We start from the raw sequence: 19104 nt of genomic DNA, 5'->3' as shown, positions 1-19104 counted from the left end.
GAGAATAATGGAGCCTCCAGCACCGACCTCCACCCGCAGAGCCGCACTCCACATAGAGAATAATGGAGCCTCCAGCACCGACCTCCACCCGCAGAGCCGCACTCCACATAGAGAATAATGGAGCCTCCAGCACCGACCTCCACCCGCAGAGCCGCACTCCACATAGAGAATAATGGAGCCTCCAGCACCGACCTCCACCCGCAGAGCCACACTCCACATAGAGAATAATGGAGCCTCCAGCACCGACCTCCACCCGCAGAGCCACACTCCACATAGAGAATAATGGAGCCTCCAGCACCGACCTCCACCCGCAGAGCCACACTCCACATAGAGAATAATGGAGCCTCCAGCACCGACCTCCACCCGCAGAGCCGCAATCCACATAGAGAATAATGGAGCCTCCAGCACCGACCTCCACCCGCAGAGCCGCACTCCACATAGAGAATAATGGAGCCTCCAGCACCGACCTCCACCCGCAGAGCCGCACTCCACATAGAGAATAATGGAGCCTCCAGCACCGACCTCCACCCGCAGAGCCGCACTCCACATAGAGAATAATGGAGCCTCCAGCACCGACCTCCACCCGCAGAGCCGCACTCCACATACATGGCTGCTCTCAGTGCTCTGTGCTGTGCGCACAGGACCTGTGATGAGGTCACAGGAGGGGAGGAGACAGGGGTCACATGATCGGGGGCCCTGACACCTTCCCTCCTGTGATCTCATCACAAGCCTTTGCACGCTACCAGCAGCATCAGCGTTCACGCTACTTGTAGATGCTGCTGGTAGCAGAGCACATAATGCCGCCCCCACGGTCACTCACTTTTAGGTGGGGAGAAGATGGAGTGCCATTGCAGCAGCCAGCAGGAATGTGGTGGGGGCCCCCTTAGAAGCTATTGTGGTGGGGGCCCCGGGGCTGAAGCCCCGCCTGCCCGCCTATAATCCGGCCCTGCGCGGTGGCGGATTATAATGGGGCAATTTACTGGCCTGGGCTGTGGGCCCCTTAACCCCACTGGGCCCGGGGCAACTGCCCAAATTGACCTCATTATAATCCGCCACTGCAAGTACCGCTCAGGCGACTGCTAATACTGCATTGATTAAAAGTGACAGGAGACAGCAGTTTTCAACTATGGTTACAAACTACTTCTCCCATATCGATATCAGTGCTGCTCGATCAATCCTGACAGAAAAAAGGACCCGTCTGTCGACCCAAAATGTTGATGATCTAACCTTCATTAAAATGAACCATGCATGGGTTTCCAAGGATTTTGTCCCACCTTCCTCTGATGACACATAGGTTATCAGAAAACTGCCACGCTTTTGTTTTCCTCTTCCTCGGACTTGCCCAATTCCACCCTTTGCAGCAGTTGAATGTCCAGCCTACACATCAACATATGCCATTTTTTAAACCTCCCTAACTGGGCTGCCCACCCCCCCAAGAGCTGGGGTCAACACCTGGCACACCCGGGCAAGTGCTGTTGCTCTGAACAGGTGGATGGGCCCACTGATGGCCGATGGCACAGGCACAGGGGCCCTCATAGTACAATATTGAGTCTCTGATGGTGGGGGGGCCCACTTGCCGTCAGACACACCAGCGTACTATGAGGGGCCCTGTGCCAGTACCGTTGATCACAAGTGTGTCCCCCCTGCTTGGTCCTGGCCACAGCACATGCAAGTTGCAATATTTACCTCTCCCTGCTCCACCGCTGTGTAGTCTGGGCAGTTAAATCCTTCACAGGGATGGCCACTAGAAATTTGGTGTATTGGTCGATGATGGTTAAGATGTAGCTATGGCCTGTCCTGCTGGCCTCTACCTTCAGATGATCAATGGATACCATTTGTAATGGACGTCAACTTACAAGCGGATGCAGTGGTGCTTTATGATCACCTTTCACAGTTGTGATAGTCACAGACGTGTGACATTCCTGCCAGCATTTTTCAATGTCTCCTCTCATGCCAATCCAATAGAATCGCCTACAGACTGTGGCTTCTGTCTTTTGCACTCCAAAATGACCAGACAGATCATGATAGGCAGTGAGGACCACGTCTACATCTCTCCCTGTGATCACAATTTGATGGAGACGAGTAACGGTGATGTGATCCACGCTACTGCGATAAAGCAATCCTTTTCTTCACAAAGAACCATTTTCGCTGTCTCCACAGACACAGTAATTGAGGGTCTGCATCACCTCTGCAACATCTACCGGGAGGTTTTCCCGCGATGAGTAATTCCCAAATTTCTGCTAACACTCAACTTTTCATCTGTACTTGTAGCCATGTAGTTTCCAGTAGCGGAGAGTCTGGACTGGCTTACTGAGACTGAAATATAAACGAAGATTTAAAAGTACCACAACACTGTATACTGTTGTACGCTTCGAATACCTTTCCCTTTTTCTACTTTTTAAATTCTGGTATAATACATAGTGAACCTGTGAGTGTCTGTGTCTGACTCCGGAAGTACAGACGGAAATTTACAATTACCCCTAGACTGGATACACCTGGTATGTGCTAATACAGTACCTTGGTTCAAAATTTTTTATTACGGTATCATCCATTGGGAGTGAGCGTGTGTGGTTTACGCCTTCTATATATACGGTGAATCATAGATACCAATTTTTACCCTATACTCGATACAGCTTATATCTTGTTATACAGTACTTTGTTTAACATTTAGTATTACGGGCAAATCCATACTGAGTAAGCGTCTGAGAGTGACTACGGGACTATGTATACAGAGATTTCAATTGTACCCTATAATATATATACTTGCTATCTTGCTATTCAGTACCTTTTTTACAAAATTTTTTATTATGGTCAAACCCAGACTTAGTGAGCGTCTGAGGGTGACTCTGGAAATATATACCGAGACTTCAAATTTGTCCAGCACTGTATACAGCTGTACGTTTCTGATACAGTAACCTTTTTTGCTATTTAGATTCTGGTGTAATCCATAATGAGACTGTGAACATCTGTCTGTTACTCCGGAAATATATTTGGAGATTTAAGATTACCCCAACACTGTATACAGCTGTACACTTGTGTTACATTGCCCATTTACAGCTTTTCATACTCTTGTGTTTTCCATACTTGGCCTGAGAGCGTTTGTGTCTGCCTCCTGATATATATACGGAGATTCCTAATGTTTACACTATACTATATATACCTTGTATCTGATGATACTGTACCCTTTTTCAACTTTTTATTTTATTGTGTACTCCATACTGAGACTGTGAGCATCTGTGTATGACTCATGAAATATTTACAGAGATTTACTGTTATCCATAGACTGTATAGAGCTGTACGCTTCTGATAGAGTACCATATATCTGCTGGTATTTTGGGTCCATTTTCCAAAACATGAGGAAGTATGGTGGAAGAGGACGTGGACGTGGGCGTGGGGGACCACCTGGTACTGTTGTTGGTGGTGGTGCATCTGCTGGTAGTGACAAAAACACAATAGCAGCTAAGGCAGGAGGTGTTGAGCCTGCATCATGGTGTAGCTCTGGAAGGCCTGGAAGGCTCCCTTTTCTGGGAGTAGGTAGACTGCTTTCAAAGCTGGAGCATCAGGAACTGTTTTTGGCTTACATTGCTGAAACAGCCTCCAGCTCTATCGCCTCCTCTTCTGAAGTTTAAAAAAATGCAAGCACTGAGTCGCCAGTGCAGGCTTCTGGTCATGAGCAACCCCTTTCCTTGTGTCCTTCACCCACACCAAAAGTGAAGAATGCAGCAGCACACACTTCAGATTACTCCAGGGAGCTCTTTTCACATACCATGCCTGGGTTAATAAAAAATGGGGCCCATCATATACTGGAGCATTCTAAATGGGGGACATCAGACACTGGAGCAGCATTTACGGGGCTCATTATACTCTGGAGCATTAGAAATAAGAAATATAGTAGGCTGTATTCGTTCGACCCGACTTTTGCGAAAGTCGGGTTTCATGAAACCTGACTCGACCCTAAAAAAGGCAAAGGCGCTCATCTCTACCCACGACAAGCGTCAGGAGATCAGCGGCTAGCAACGCAGATCTCCTGACAGTTACCGCAGGTCATCTCCTGCTGCACGGAGGTCAGCGGCAACGTAGCCGGGAGATGACCGGTGCAGCGCTCAATGTGCGGATCGTATCCAGGGTCCGGAGGAGAGGAGACTCTTCTCCAGGCCCTGGGTACCATAAACCTTTAAAAAGTAGAATTAAAATAACAAATAGTGATATACTCACCTTCCGACGACCCCTGATCTCCACTCCATGCTCCCGGCAACTTCTGGTCCCAGTAATGCTTAGCGCGAAGGACCGGAGATGACGTCACTCTCACGAGCGCGACGTCATCAGCGGTATTTTGTGCAAAGCATTACTGGTACCGGAAGATGCCGGGCTCACGGTGAGAGGAGGGAAAGAGTCCGGGGGCTGTTGGAAGGTGAGTATATCACTATTTTTTATTTTAATTCTATTTTTTACAGGTTTATGGTACCAAGGGCCTGGAGGAGAGTCTGAATGATGTCATCATTCAGTGGCCGGCTGTGGCAGAGAAAGGAAGCGTGGGCACCGGTGATGCCACGGGAGTGCCTGCGGTGAGAGGTGCTGCCTGTATGTGTGTGTAGAGATGAGTGGTGGTGTGCGTGGGTGTGCGTGCATGTGTAGCGCTGCGGGGAAATGTGCAGACAGGTGAATGCTGTTGTGTGTGTCTATGTGTGTGTAGGTGGAGGAGAAGGCAATGATGGGAGTGATGGGGAGAAGGCCATGATGGAGGTGATGGGGAGAAGGCCATGATGGGGGTGATGGGGAGAAGGCTATGATGGCAGTGATGGAGAAGGCCATGATGGGGGAGATGGGGAGAAGGCCATGATGGGGGAGATGGGGAGAAGGCCATGATGGAGGTGATGGGGAGATGGCAATGGTGGGGGTGATCGAGAGGGCAATGATTGGGATGGTGGGGGAGGAGGAAATGATGGAAGTGGTGGAAAGGGCAATGATGGCGGTGGGGGAGAAAGCAATGATGGAGATGGGGAGAAGGCAATGATGGTGGTAGGGGAAAAGACAATTATGGGAGTGATGGGGAAGGAGGCAATGATGGGGGTGGTGGAGTAGAAGGTCATGATGGAGCTGGTGTAAAGGGCAATGATGGAGGTGGTGGGGAAAAGCAATGATGATGGATGTGGTGGGGGAGAATGCAATGATGGTTGTGGTGGAAAGGGCAATAATGTGGGTGGTAGTGGAGGAGGAAATGATGGAGGTGGTGGAATGGGCAATGATGGGGTGGCAGAGGAGAAATCAATGATAGTGTTTGGGGAGAAGGCAATGATGGAGGTGGAGAAGAGGGCAATGATAGGGTGGTGGAGAGCACAGTAATGGGATGCGAAGGAGGAGGATAATGAGGGGTATGGAAGATTGGGATGGGAGGAAGGGGGACTTATAATGTACTTAGGAACAGGGGGAGGTGGAGGAAGACATTATTATCGCTTATTATGTCTAACACAGTCCCTTAGTATGTAGTGTACTCAATTATTATGTCTAACACAGTCTCTCAGTATATAGTGTACTCACTTACTATGTGTAACACATTCCCTTAGTATATAGTGTACTCACTAATTCTATATAACACCAACCTTAGTTACATAGTTTTCTCTTTTTTTATGTTTAACACTGTCCCTTATTATGTACCATCCACTATAGTTATATACAGTATGGTGTTGTCCCTTATTATATAGCTTCCTCTGCTGTTATGTATACTGCTGTCTCTTACATAGTGTATTCTTGTTAATTTTGTTATTCACAGCGCCCTCCTCTTTTATTACATAATCCCCTCTCTTTTTAGATATAAAATGACTGGAGGAGCCGATGATCAGACGACCAGTCCATCAACTCATCCAGCAGATAAGAAGCTTTCCCATGTTCCATCAGCCATCATTGCATTATACATCTAACAAGACAGGACGGTATGTAATAAAAACAGGGCTCTATATAATCCAATATGTAAGGGACGGTACTGTACATAACAAGAGAAGGCACTGTATAATAGGGGACGGCAATATACATAATAAAGGAGACTATGTGATATATACATACATGTATGTGTGTGTGGCTATATATACTGCTCAAAAAAATAAAGGGAACACTTAGGCTAGTTTCACAGTAGCGTATGGAAGAGCTGCGGAGGGATGCGGACTTCCTCCGTGAAGCTCTGCCCACTGCCGCACCTCCTCCGTTCAGCTCCGCCTATGTCAGCATGCGGCATGCGTACCCTATCTTTAGCATTGGGTACGTGGAGCACCTGCCAGGGCTGTGGGGTACTCGGTATCGGGCCGCTTCTTAATGTGGCAGTGTCACAGCGGTGGTGACCCGGTCCGTGGCCCTTGGCATTCAATTAAAGGGGTATATTTGCAAGGGATGAGAAATACAGAGTTTTTGTAATGAGTGTTCGTGACGCTACATGTGGTATCTGATCAGAAGCGACCATCGCTGCAGTGCAGATCCACTGGGACTGATGGAGTGATGCAGCAGAGCTGGAATAGCTCTCCACAGGCAGAGCTTAGTCCCAGGGAAGATGAAAGATGTTGAGGAAGATGGGGATGTAGTAGGTAGCAAGGGATGTAGCAGTGCTGAAAAGGTATTGCAGAAGGAATTCAAAGGACACAACAGAGTGTAGCTTCCTTTACCTTTTACTGTGCTTTGTAGTTACAGTCCAGGGCTCAAGTTGCAGTTGGTACAGGAGTTGGTCAGCCTGGAAGCAATTTGGGAATCTCTCTATACAGGTGGGTTGTGAGGTCTCCTCTCTAGCGCTATTCTCTGAGGTACTTGCTGTTATGAACTCCACTCAAGTTCCTCTTTCTGTCTGTTCCATAGGTAGAACTCCACTTGCATGACAGGCAGCTGTAGCCTCCTTCAGGAATTGCCTCTATATCTCATCTCCAGCTCACGTGCTGCTGTGTCGTTGAGTCTCAGTTTGGAACAGAGGATCTGCAGCCTCTTGTCCTCCAGTTTCTGCTGTGGGACCTTTACCATCCACAGCAGTGGTGATTAAGCTTATGGGTGAGCTCCTCTATAGCTCCAGTCCCCCAGCTCCTTCTCCACATGTGCTCTTGCTTCCCTGTCCACACTCTAACTCCCTGACTTGCTCCGCCTGACCAGAGAGAGAGCAGTCTCCCTGAAGTCGGGTTTAGAGCTCCCTGGAGCAGGACCTGTGTTTTATGCTGGAACTACCTGATAGAGAGACCCTTTCCTTGCTTCCAGGCATGACATCACTCTCCCTAGGAGGGAGGTAAGGCCACTGTGCGACCATACTCCTGGGGCACCACATTCACCCTAGTACAATTCAGTACTCCCGGACTGAGGAAATGTAAAAGAGAAATAAAGCATAACTATTTACAGAATTTTAGCAACAAATATCTATATTTCAGCAAAGTGCTGAAATGGGATGTCCTTTTCACCCTAACAAAGCACAATATGAGGGAACCCATCTGAAACCCTCATCGTAGGCCTTGGGCAGGCTACAAGGCATGGCTGGTCTCCCTTTTGGACCACATCTTCGGCCACGCCAGACGGCTTTTGTTCTGCAGTCATCAGTGCTAACTATTTACAAGCATTGTCCTGGTCACTACGAGTCCAGTGACCCAATCATCCACAAGAATGCTCCAAAGTTCTTACAGTAGTCTCTGTAGGCTCATATGCTTAACTGTTGCAATTATAAGCATTAACTTATTTACATTTACCATGTACATAGCTTACTTATATGCAGAACCTCATAGGGGTAGGGCTTTGGTAGTACGGACAGACCTACTGTACGTAGCACTGGTGTTGGTGGTAACATTACTGGATTCACTGTGCTAACTAGCACTGGTGTAGTGCGCTCTTTACTGGCTATGCTACGGGTGACTCTACATAGCATGGGTATACCTGATTTTTTAGGACCACTTCTGCTCACTGTGGGCACGGCAGATTCACCACTGGCAGGGCAAGGATTCTCTTGCTCCACTGCTGGTGTGGCAACAGCTGCTTGAGCTTGTTGATCTTCAGGCTGGTATTGAGTCACATCTCTTTCTGGCACTACCAGTTGGGGAAAGGTCAAAACGGGCACTACTATGGCCTGATTTACTCTTGTTCAATTTGAAGGGAACTCGCCGTGTACAATGCTGACCTTTTCTTCTTCTTTTACTGGCTGAGCAATGTCCTTATCTCCAATCTTTTCCTTCAGTTGGTCAGGGCATGATTTTAGGTGATCCCTTGACACTACTGCTGAGGTTTCTCCTCCATCTTTGCTGATAAGGCACACCTTGGTATTGTCAAGGTTTGAAGTCATGATTTTATATGGTTCAACTTCCCATTGATCATCAAGTTTGTGGACTCGTCTCTTTCTTTTGAGTACCTGTTCTCCAGGCGACAAGGGAATTTCAGGTGCGTGCTGATTATAGTTCTTTTCCTGCTTCTGTCTTGCTTGAGCTAGACTCTTCTCTATGCACTCTTACACTTTGTGGTACTGTTGCTGCCGCTCTGTATCCCAGTCTGCATCTTGTGATGTTACCTCAGATATCAGGACTCCCATGTCCAAGTCAATGGGCAACTTGCCAGGTCTAGCTCTCATCAAGTAGGCTGGAGTACAGTTGGTGGAGTTTACAGGGATGTGATTGTAGAGATCTACAAGATCTGGCAACTTCTCTGGCAACAGGTTTCTCTCTTCCAAGGGCAAGGTCTTCAATAGGTCAATTACCACTTGATTCATTTTCTCACACATGCCATTGGTCTGTGGATGATATGGCGTTGTTCTGATTTTCTTGCAGCCGTACAAGTTACAAGATACAGAACTCCTGGAACACTTCGGCCTCAAAGGCTGGGCCTTGGTCTGTAAGCACTTATTCAGGGTAACCGTGTGGCCGACAAAAGTGTTGTTGAAATGCTTTGGCTGCTGTCTTTGCTGTTTGATCCTTGACAGGCACAACTACCAGTAACCTTGAGTAGTGGTCAATGATGATGAGGGCATAGACATAGCCTGAACGCCTTTGGACCAGATTCACATGGTCTAGGGTTACCAACTCAAGCAGCTGTTTGGTGACTATTGGCTGTAATGGGGCTCGCAGGCTGTTACAGTCCTTCCTGCGCAGGTTGCATTGTCCACACTCCCGGCACCAATCCTCAATGGCCTTCCACATACCAGCACAGTAGAATCACTCTCAGAGCAGCTGCAACTTCTTCCATCTGAAGTGTCCTGCTCCATCTTGGTACACTTCCAAGACCATTGACACATCTTGCTTCGGGAATACCACTTGCCAGACCAGTTCGTGAGTTCGAGCGTTGACACTCCTACGACACAGCTTTCCCTCGTAGATGAACAGCCTGCCTTTCTCCTTCCACAGCTGTTGGGTCTCTGATAGAGCATCTGGACCAGGGCGCAAGTCAGCTTGCAACAGTAGCTCCTTTACCAGGCGGACTGCTGGGTCACTATCCTGCGTTTCTGCCCACTCATGATGAGGCAATGGGTTTAGCGTGGCCTCTTTCATGATGGGGCGCTTGTTTATCACTCCTTGAGTGCTTTGGGCTGCAATTGGCCCGTGAAAGGCAGGTAACTCGATTTCTTGGAGTGCTTCCGAATCTCCCCCCCCCATCTGGCAAGTTGGGCATTCTGGACAGCGCATCAGCATTGGCATTCTTGCACCCCACTCGGTACTTGATGGTAAGGTAAACTCATAGTCGGATAGCTCCAGCGCACCTAGCTTTTCGGTTTCCAAGTGAGTCAGTGGGTTGTTGTCCGTGATGGTGGAAAACTTGGCCGCAGCTAGGTAGTGTTTGAATCGCTCACTCACAGCCCAGACTACGGCGAGGAACTCCAGTTAAAAGGAACTGTAGTTGTCAGGGTTCCTTTCAGTGGAACAAAGCTTCCTGCTGGCGTAGGAGATCACTCTTTCCTTGCCATTCTGTACCTGTGACAGTCCCACATTGCTGGCACCAGTATAAAGGGCAAATGGTTGGTCATATTCTGGGTAGGCCAGAACTTCATCTCCCGTGAGAGCCAACTTCAATTGAGTGAAGGACCTTTCCAGTTCCTCATTCCAGTCAAATGTAGGACTCTTCTTTCTGGCCTTCTTGGGCTGGCCCACAAGGAGTTTTTGCAGGTGTGCGGCTATCTCATTGAAGCCCTTGATGAACCTACCAACCCAAGGAATTGACGTATTTCATGGATGTTGCTGGGCCTCTGCCAATCCCGGATGACGGTGACTTTGTCGGGGTCCGGTGCCACACCTTCCACGCTCACTACATGGCCCAGGTACTGCACCTTAGGCTTCAGGAGGTGGCACTTGGATGGCTTCACTTTCAGGCCAAAGTTGGACAGGGCTTCGAACACCTCAGCCAGGTGCTCCAAATGTTCTTCATAAGTCTTGGAGAAGACAATGACATCATCAAGGTACAACAGAACTGTCTCGAAGTTCTTGCTCCAAGACAGCCCTCTATCAACCTCTGGAACGTTCCTGGAGCGTTGCAAAGCCCAAATGGTATGTAGTTGAATTCTGAGAGGCCCATTTGTGTTGCGAAGGAGGTCTTCTCCTGGTCTGCCTCTACCTCGGGAACCTGTCAATACCCACTAGTGAGATCTAAGGTAGAGAAATAGTTAGCGGTTCTCAGTGCAGCTAGTGATTCCTCTATCCTAGGTAACAGATAGGCGTTCTTGTGGGTAATGCTGTTAATTTTCCTGTAATCAACACACATCCTCATTGTACCATCTTTCTTTCTTACAAGGACTAGCGGAGCTGCCCAGGGGCTACAACTGTCTCTGATCACCCCAGTCTCCTTCATTTCTCGTAACATAACCTTGGCACATTGATAGTGAGCTGGGGGTACAGGCCGATATCTCTCTTTAATGGGTGGATGATTTCCAGTGGGGATACGATGTTGGACCCCTTTTACCTGCCCAAAGTCTAAAGGGTGTTTGCTGAATACCCATTCAAACTCTTGGACTACTCGGTAAACCCCATTCTTTTGGTGTGAAAGGGTGGAGTCAGTGCCTATGGTGCAGCTGCTGACACCAATCCTCCAGCTGTTTTGCAGAGCCATTGTCCTCTCCCTGGTCGGATGATACCAAGGGTTCTGCTGTCTGAATTGCATTGTTATTGACAGTGAACAGCTTAGCAACTGTGGCATACCGAGGTAGTGTGGCCTCCTCCTCCCCACAACTTAAGATGCATACAGGTACCCTCCCCTTGTGGACATCAACTACCCCTCTGGCTGTCAGGACAGTGGGCCTACTATCAGAATACACTGGTTCTACCAGAGCTTGGTAGTCCCTTTCCCTAAGACCTATTTCTGCCCGACACCAAATTAACATTTCACTCCTTGGGGGTATTGCAATGGGGAATGAATCACTCACTCAGACGCTGCCAACTTCTCCGCCAGATAGCTCTACCTGCTGTCTTTGCATCAGGGCCTTGATCTTCTTTTGCAGGACCCATTGCTCACTGGAACCAGCAGTTTCGGCTACCTGTTGCAACAAAACAATAACCTCGGCAAGACAATTTTCCATCAAATTAGTACCTAAGGTCACTATTGGGTTACATTCTCGTCGATCAATGTCTACAACTATCAAACCTTGAGATTTTAATTCTACTTGCCCAACCTTAATGGTCACCTCCTTACACCCCACTTGTGGCAAAGACTGACCATTGCTGGCATCTACTGTCAGCTTATCACCTGGGCCACGAGTAAGTTCAGAGTCAGCCCAATACCGTTTGTAAAGAATTCATGGCATAGTTGTCACCTGAGAGCCAGTGTCCAGTAAGGCGTTCATTGGGATGTCGTCAATCACAACTGGGAGAACCGGCTGTCCTCTGACGTACTTGGCTCGCCAGTTCAGTGGGCCTAGTTGTCCTACTCCTGGGGGTTGGCCCTCTGCCCCAGGGGTTGCTCGTTTAAATAGCAGAATCTTGCGATGTGGCCTGCTTTGCTGCAGCGGCGGCAGATGGGTCGTCCGTTCTGGTCGTAACGATCGTTGTCTCTCCCTCTGATCAGTGGGATCCTCCTCTGCTGTCGCCACGGGATGTCATCTGGACTGGAGGCCAGCTGGATCTTCTACTTTGGGTGCGCTTGCATTGACTAGTGCAGCCATACTTTTGGTCAGCTCCTGGATCTGAAGACGTAGCTCTGCAGATGGATCATTATCCAGGGTTTGTGTGTCAGCCTCAACAGGGATCTGAGGGAAGGATGCTGCCTCTTGGTGGTATGAAACTGCTGGGCGCCTAGGGGGCACTGGGCGGCTGACATTTGGTTCATGCAGCACCCGGATAGCCCTGTCTTTAAAGTGTGCAAAGTTTAGACCAGGGTTTTGTAGGGCTATGATGCTCAGCTGTGCTCTGTGGGTGCTGGATAGGAGTCCCTCAATAAATTGCTCCTTTAACAATTTGTCTCCATCCCGCACGCTGTCTGGGTCAATCTGCTTTATGGCCCGCAGCACCTCCTGAAGGTTAAAAGCATAGTTCCGTATACTGTCCTGCACCCTTTGTTTGCACCCAAAGAACCTCATCTTTATTTCTTCTGCGGGTTTCAAAGGTGCTCCTCAGCTTAGCCAGGACTTGTTTAACAGTCTCTTTATCAGTGTCCTGTCAGAACTTTACATCTCTTTGAGCTGCACCAGTTAACTGTCCAATGAGAATGTTAACTTTTTGGCCTTCAGACACTTCAAATAAATTGCACAGTCTCTCCTTGAAATCGCTCAGGGTATGTGATTCCCCTGAGTATTGCGGCAGCCTGGCCGCTCCTGGTATTTATGGCATGGAAAGTGGCATTATAGGGACTGCAGCGGTGGTTTTCAGATATTGCTGCGCTCTGGGGACATCGCCGGCCACTGGATGCTGCTGCACTATGGAGGCTGCAGCTGTGCCTGTCTCTGTATCTGGCGGCACTATGGGGGCTGCGGCTGCGTCCGCCACTGAATTTTCTCCTGCGTCAGACATTTTCATCCCCCTCTAGTTAATCTTAGCCAGGCTCTGAATTTCCACTGGCTTGCCAGGCTGGATGAACGGTGTGTGCCGGGATTCCAGGCCTCAGCTCCTTGCTTTCAGCCAGCTGATGTTTTCGCACGCAGCACTTCTCTTTTTGTGCTCTCTGGCTCTGCCCATGATGGCACGCCCCTTTTGCTTCCCACGCGCTGTGTGGCATGGTAATGGCAGCAATTACATAGTTCAATACAGTCTATGGCACACAGTACCCGATGATACCAGGCTTCGATATCCTGTTCATGATGCCAAGTTGGAGCGCCCGCCAGGGACGTGGGGTAATCGATACTGGGCCGCTTCTTAAAGGGGCAGTATCATAGCGACTGTGACCCGGTCCGTGGCCCTGGGCATTCAATAAAAGGGGTATATTTACAAGGGATGATATATAAAGAGTTTTTGTAATGAGTGTTAGTGACGCCACATGTGGTATCTGATCAGAAGCGACCAGCGCTGTAGTGCAGATCTGCTGGGACTGATAGTGTGATGCAGCAGAGTTGGAATAGCTCTCCACAGTCAGAGCTTAGTCCCAAGGCAGATGAAAGATGTTGAGGAAGATGGGGATGTAGTAAATAGCAATGGATGTAGCAGTGCTGAGAAGGTATTGCAGAAAGAATTCAAAGGACACAACAGAGTGTAGTTTCGTTTACCTTTTACTGTGCTTTGCAGGTACAGTCCAGGGCTCAAGTTGTAGTTGGTACAGGAGTTGGTCAGCCTGGAAGCAATTTGGGAATCTCTCTATACAGGTGGGTTGTAAGGTCTCCTCTCTAGTGCTATTCTCTGAGGTACTTGCTGTTATGAGCTCCACTCAAGTTCCTCTTTCTGTCTGTTCCATAGGTAGAACACCACTCGCATGACAGGCAGTTGTAGCCTCCTTCAGGAATTGCCTCTATATTGCATCTCCAGCTCACACGTGCTGCTGTGTTGTTGTGTCTCAGTTTGGAACAGAGGATCTGCAGCCTCTTGGCCTCCGGTTTCTGCTGTGGGACCTTTACCATCCACACAACCTCGGACTCCGGCGTCCGGTCTCTGGCGATTAAGCTTAGGGGTGAGCTCCTCTATAGCTCCAGTCCCCCAGCTCCTTCTCCACACATCCTCTTGCTTCCCTGTCCATGCTCAACTCCCTGACTTCCATCCCCTGACCAGAGAGAGAGCAGTCTCCCTGAAGTCGGGTTTAGAGCTCCCTCTGCTGGCTTGGAACAGAAACTATTTTGTATGCTGGAACTACCTGATAGAGAGACCCTTTCCTTGCTTCCAGGCATGACATCACACTCCCTAGGAGGGAGGTAAGGCCACTGTGGTGACTGTACTCCCGGGGCACCACATACACAGGTCATGACGATGTATGCGGATGCCTTTGCATGCATTGTTTTGACGGTGCAGCAACCTGCGCCGAATGCAACATGTTGCATTTTGTTGTGGTCGCCGCATCATCAAAACGACATATGTGGAGGCATCCGCATACATTGGCATAGTCTGCGTACCCAATGCTAAATATAGGCTACGCAGGCAGCATGCCGACGTAGGCAGAGCTGAACGGAGGAGGAGCGACAGTGGGCAGAGCTTCGCGGAGGAAATCTGCATCCCTCCACAGCTCTGCCATATGCTAGTGTGAAGCTAGCCTTTTACACTCAGTCAGAGTGTTTAATGTTCCCATTATTTTTTTGAGCAGTACAGTGCCTTGCGAAAGTATTTGGCTCCCTGGAACTTTTCAACCTTTTCCCACATATCATACTTCAGACATAAAGATACCAAATGTAAATTTTTGGTGAAGAATCAACAACAAGTGGAACACAATTGTGAAGTTGAACAAAATTTATTGGTTATTTTAAATTTTTGTGGAAATTCAAAAACTGAAAAGTGGAGCGTGCAATATTATTCGGCCCCTTTACTTTCAGTGCAGCAAACTCACTCCAGAAGTTCATTGTGGATCTCTGAATGATACATTGTCCTAAATGACTAATGATGATAATTATAATCCACCTGTGTGGAATCAAGTCTCCGTATAAATGCACCTGCTCTGTGATAGTCTCATGGTTCTGTTTGAAGCATAGAGAGCATCATGAAGACCAAGGAACACAACAGGCAGGTCCGTGATACTGTTGTGGAGAAGTTTAAAGCCGGATTTGGATACAAAATGATTTCCAAAACTTTAAACATCCCAAGGAGCACTGTGCAAGCGATCATATTGAAATGGAAGGAGTATCATACCACTGCAAATCTACCAAGACCCGGCCATCCCTCTAAACTTTCATTTCAAACAAGGAGAAGACTGATCAGAGATGCAGCTAAGAGGCCCATGATCACTCTGGATGAACTGCAGAGATCTACAGCTGAGGTGGGACAGTCTGTCCATAGGACAACAATCAGTCATACACTGCACAAATCTGGCCTTTATGGAAGAGTGGCAAGAAGAAAGCCATTTCTCAAAGATATCCATAAAAATTGTTGTTTAAAGTTTTCAACAAGCCACCTAGGAGACACACCAAACGTGGAGGAAGGTGCTCTGGTCAGATGAAACCAAGATTGAACTTTTTGGCAACAATGCCAAACGATATGTTTGGCGTAAAGGCAGCACAGCTCATCACCCTGAACACACCATCCCCACTGTCAAACATGGTGGTGGCAGCATCATGGTTTGGGCCTGCTTTTCTTCAGCAGGGACAGGGAAGATGGTTAAAATTGATGGGAAGATGGATGGAGCCAAATACAGGACCATTCTTGAAGAAAACCTGTTGGAGTCTGCAAAAGACCTGAGACTGGGACAGAGATTTGTCTTTCAACAAGACAATGATCCCAAACATGTTGAAAAATCTATAATGGAATGATTCACAAATAAACGTATCCAGGTGTTAGAATGGCCAAGTCAAAGTCCAGACCTGAATCCAATCGAGAATCAGTGGAAAGAGCTGAAAACTGCTGTTCACAAACGATCTCCATCAAACCTCACTGAGCTTGAGCTGTTTGCCAAGGAAGAATGGGCAAGAATTTCAGTCTCTCCATGTACAAAACTGATAGAGACATACCCCAAGCGACTTGCAGCTGTAATCGCAGCAAAAGGTGGCGCAACAAAGTATTAAGTTAAAGGGGCTGAATAATATTGCACGCCCCACTTTTCAGTTTTTGAATTTCCACAAAAATTTAAACTAACCAATAAATTTTGTTCAACTTGTTGATTCTTCACCAAAAATTTACATTTGGTATCTTTAAGTTTGAAGCATGATATGTGGGGAAAAGGTTGAAAAGTTCCAGGGAGCCGAATACTTTCGCAAGGCACTGTATATATATATATATAGCTTTGTCGCCATAAAAGGAATGGGGCCGGACACCTTTCTTGCACATGGGCCCCAAGCTGTCTGTGTTCGCCCTTGACATAGCCCATATGCTGTGCAGATGTTCCTGTATTCAAATTATGCTAATTGTTTGGGGTGTTCGGTATATGCTGTTGCTGCTTGCATTTTGCATCCTGCCACTGTATGTTGGACTGTTTCAGAGGTTTCTTTGCATAGTCTGCAGAAGAAAAAATCTGGCACAAAGAATCACTTTTTATTCTTACAAAAAGGGAATCCAAAAAGGTTTATTATACTGTAACATTTCGGTCTCAAGTAAGACCTTCTTCAGACCTTATAAACCTCTAGAAATATCCCGTGTGTCCCCTTTGATATTAAACCAGTGATGCCGCCTGTAACAGGCACATTGAAGTGCAGCAGAAAAAACGTCTATGAGACCGGCGCCTGTCAGGAGAGCGGATGAACCGCGGTGGATAATGAAGGCGGCATCACTGGTTTAATATCAAAGGGCTTGTCTTGCCATGGCGCTTCATGTTCCTGTTCTTCCTTCCAGATCTGTTGTTGTTGCTGCCTTAGGTTTTCTCTCAGCATCTCATCTTTTGATGCCATTTTGTCTGATGTTTTCCTGGATACTCCTTGTTTCATTCGTGATGATGGCTTGGATTCTTATCAAGCCTCGACCACTCTCCTTTCTTTCTGTATACAATCTTTGGGTGCTAGACTAAGGGTATGTCTCCACAGCGTAATCCCTGCGCTTTGGACGCAGCAGACACCCCGCTCCACCCAAAGCACCGCTCCCTGTTGTGCGCGCGGTGATTCCGGATGTGTTCATTGAACACATCCGGAATCACCGCATCGTATTTATAGGCTGGGTTATTTATCTTGTGGAGACGGAGCGTCTCCGCAAGATAAAAAGACATGCTGCATTCTTGAAGACACACCGCATGTCCAGTTATGCAGGGCCGCCGAATGTGGCCAGGCACACATAGTGGAGATGAGAGTTCGTTAAATCCCTTCCACTATGCTTTAACATCTGGACGCTGTGGATTGGACGCTATGGATGTATGCAGCATCCAAACCGCAGCAAATACTGAAGTATTCTGGCCCGTGGAAACATACCCTTAGGGTGGAGACCTTCATGCATTATCGGGAGCTTTCGTTTCTTCTCATCTGCAGCATCCTTCTCTTCTTTTGGCCAGCACACTATGCCAGCAGGGTATCTGATAACTGGCAGGTCATATGTATTGATGGCGCTGATTTTATTCTTCCCATTGAGCTTGTTCTTTGGGACCTGTCTTACCCTTTGATGGCATTTGAATGTTGCTGCTTTACTTGCCTCCTCATCATGGTTACCCTGTGGAATGCTGAGGTACTTGTGGCATGTTTGTACATCTGCTATGAGTCCTGCTAGTAATTCCACTCCATCAGTCTTGACTACCTTGCCTCTCTTTATTACCAACCAGCCGCACTTCTCCAGTCTGAAGGACATCCCGATGTCTTCACTGTAGATCCTTGTCAGGTGGATCAGTGAATTGATATCTCATTCATTTTTCGCATACAGCTTGATGTCATCCATGTAGAGGAGGTGGCTGATGGTGCTTCCACTCTTGAACTTGTATCCATAGCCAGACTCTGTAATTATCTGGTTGAGGGGGTTCAAGCTTATGCAGAAAAGCAATGGGGTCAGTGTCTCAAATTGGTATATGCATTGATGGTCACTTGTGTTGTCTTGAGTTGACTTCCAATGTTGTTCTCCATAGCCCTATTGAGTTTCTGAGGAATGTTCTCAATTTCCTGTTGACAATGTAAAGAGCCAAGCATTCACAGATCCATGTGTGTGGCATTGAGTCATAGGCTCTCCTGTAGTCAATTCACGATGAAATTGGTCTGTCTGGTTCTTGAGTCTTGATTGACTGCTGTATCTACTAGGAACTGGTGCTTAGGGCATCTGTGTTGGTCCCAATGCCGTTCTGACCTGGATTCATGTACTGGTTCATATTGTTCTGTGGCTTGATGGCTATGAGGTCTGACAGGAGTTTCCATGTTGTTGTAAGGCAGGTTATTGGGTGATAGTTGGATGGAACAGTTCCTTTGTGAGGATACTTCATGATCTGCACTGTTCTTCCTTGTGTTAGCCAAACAGGTGGTGGCCTGTTTCTAGCAGTTGGTTCATCTGCTTTGCCATGCGTTCATGTACCGCTGTTAATTTCTTTAGCCAGTAGGTGTGGATCATGTCGAGGCCAGGTGCTGTTCAGCTCTTCATGTTCTTGACCCATTGTTAGATGTCTGCTTTTGTATTTGTGACTGGTTCTTGCTCTAGGTGGGGTTGCTGTGTTTCATTCTCAGATCTTGCAGCCACATTGCATAGGTGTTGTGCATTTTTTTTTCCTTCTCCCATATGTTCCTCCAGTATTGTTAAGTCTCTGCTACTGGTGGAGTTGCTACCTTTGTGCTGTTACTCTGTAGTTGGGAGTACACCTTGGATGGTTCTTTGGAGAACAGGGCATTTATCTTCTTGACCTCAGATTCTCTAGTGTATCTCCCTAGCTTTGCAGCGAGTGCTGTGAGCCTATTTTTTTTTCATATTGAAATGATTTGTATTTATATAAATGGAAAGGCAAAGAATCCCTGTTAAGGATTGACCTGAGTTGGAGTAGTAATATTGCAATCACTAGGGGCAGCAGTGGCAGTTAGCGTCACCAGGATATAGCCAGAGTTCATTACATGGAGCAGCAGTGTAGTTGGAGGGATAAGCAGGAATCGTAGTCAGGATGTAGCTAAAGGTTGGTAAATGGAGCAGTAGTAGGATCTTGAGGATAAGCAGCAGGTGAGAAGAAGCTAGACTAAAG

The 19104-nt window shown here is 47.7% G+C and overlaps 1 long non-coding RNA gene across 1 annotated transcript in view; it reads left to right on the top strand.

The window, feature by feature from the left end:
- LOC141058034 (uncharacterized) overlaps positions 1 to 19104 on the top strand; it is a 192788-nt gene that overhangs the window by 143927 nt on the left and 29757 nt on the right. Inside the window, exon 2 of the long non-coding RNA XR_012222080.1 lies at positions 5810 to 5930. This is a non-coding gene — a long non-coding RNA (uncharacterized lncRNA). The remainder of the gene's footprint in view (positions 1 to 5809; positions 5931 to 19104) is intronic.

The sequence above is a fragment of the Dendrobates tinctorius genome, unplaced genomic scaffold (genome assembly GCF_039654945.1).
Source record: "Dendrobates tinctorius isolate UK_male_01 unplaced genomic scaffold, ASM3965494v1 ptg000208l, whole genome shotgun sequence".
In the NCBI taxonomy this organism is placed as follows: domain Eukaryota; kingdom Metazoa; phylum Chordata; class Amphibia; order Anura; family Dendrobatidae; genus Dendrobates; species Dendrobates tinctorius.
Note: the sequence above shows the minus strand (reverse complement) of the source record. Positions and strands in the feature narration are given on the sequence as shown.